The 1,484-nt window shown below is 60.6% G+C and overlaps 1 protein-coding gene across 2 annotated transcripts in view; it reads right to left on the reverse strand.

Moving 5' to 3' along the window:
* BMP4 (bone morphogenetic protein 4) overlaps window positions 1–1,459 on the reverse strand; it is a 6,986-nt gene extending 5,527 nt beyond the window's left edge. Inside the window, exon 1 of one of the 2 annotated variants that reach the window (XM_007445968.1) lies at window positions 1,403–1,459. The gene's annotated coding sequence lies outside the window, so the exon portion shown is untranslated. Of the gene's footprint in view, window positions 1–1,192 lie in introns of both variants that reach the window. The other variant, XM_007445967.1, reaches the window with a different exon arrangement.
* Window positions 1,460–1,484: the final 25 nt, after the last annotated feature.

Consider the following 1,484-nt stretch of genomic DNA (forward strand, 5'->3'; position numbering starts at 1 on the left):
GAAGAGCGGGTTGTGTTTCAACTTCGGATTCAGAAGGATTCGTCTCTAATCACATTTTTTCCCCCAGTTTTCTTAATTAAAAAGATAAAAGCCGAAAAGCACTTTCGCCTCCAGAACTCTTTCTTGAGGGGCGGGGATGCAACTCGTCCTTTACTTCCTTGCCCGAGTTTTCGCCCAACGCCAAAGTTTGTTCAGAGGTGGCCTCAGTTTACCAAGTCAATGTCTGAGGGTTTTAACGTCTCACAAAGCCTTCAGCCCACAAAACGCGATCCTCACAAACCGCTACCCTCACAAACCATTCACCAAATGGTGCCCGGGAACCCTCTAAGGTCGCGGGCGCAGCTCCCGCGGGGAGGGGTCCGCAGGGACCCGCGAATCCCGGGACACTTTCCCGTCGGCTCTGAGCCGGGAGGGCCAGTTAAGAGCCACGCGTCCGCCGTGCATCTCGCCAGCAACTCTCCAAAGGACACGACACCGCAGGAACCTGCGTTTCCGGGGCGGCTAGCATCCCGGCCGTCGTCCCTACAGACCCTACACCGTGAAATGATAGAGGAACAGCTCCTTGGATGCTGCAAGCCCACGAGAATAGCTCGTGCAGGAGGCGCGTTGGGCAGCAGCGGTTCGCCAGCTTTCAGGGGCTTTCGCCGGCTGGGGGCCGGGTCGGGTGACACTCCCCTAGACGCAGCCCTCCTGCGGCGCGCACGCTCCAGAAGCAGGAGAACCGCGCTCACCACCGCGGGACTAGCCCTGGTTAGGTGCCCTCTCTACACCTCGACGCCCCTCAGGTCCCTCACTTTCTCCGGACCTCAGAGCCACCTCTCCCCTTTCTCTCCTGGCCCTTCCCGCCGGGAAATCGCAAATGCTAGTCCACGAGCGACGTGTTCGGCTCAAGACCCCACGGTCTTTCCCAACGACCTCCAACTAAAGCCTTCTCGTCTCCGCTCTTCTCCTGCCCCGAATCTACCAAACGTGGAAATCGCCCGGGGCCACCGGACGGAGAAAGTGGTCCGGGTAGAGGCAGTGGCATATATGGAAGTGACTTTCAGCGCAAGCATCCCTACCTCTAGCACCACCACCGGGGGGGGGGGGAGCACCTTTTGCCTCGACACAGCCAGGGCCCCCTACTTCTCCCCCCAAGGATGCACCTCAGCCTTCCCCCCTCCTCCGCCCCTCGCCAGGTAGCCTTGCTCACCATAGATCCCTGCAGTAGCAGGCTCGCAAGCAGCAGCTCCTGGGGACCTCTGAACAGCTGCAGTGAACCTGGGCGAGGGCTGAGGACTGGGACGCAGCAGGCTCGAGACGGCGTGGACGGGAATCCCATCAGAGAGAGAGGCGAGATACTCAGCCCTGATCTGCAGCGGCGTCGCAGGCTCCTGTCCCTCGGCTCTGATGCCAAACTCACCTAGTTTCCGGGCCGAGCTGCGCTCCCCTTTCCTCCCTCCCTCCCTCCTCCTCTGCCCTCCCGCATCTTCTTCCTCCTCTTT

The sequence above is a fragment of the Lipotes vexillifer genome, unplaced genomic scaffold, assembly GCF_000442215.2.
Source record: "Lipotes vexillifer unplaced genomic scaffold, Lipotes_vexillifer_v1.1 scaffold43, whole genome shotgun sequence".
Taxonomy (NCBI): domain Eukaryota; kingdom Metazoa; phylum Chordata; class Mammalia; order Artiodactyla; family Lipotidae; genus Lipotes; species Lipotes vexillifer.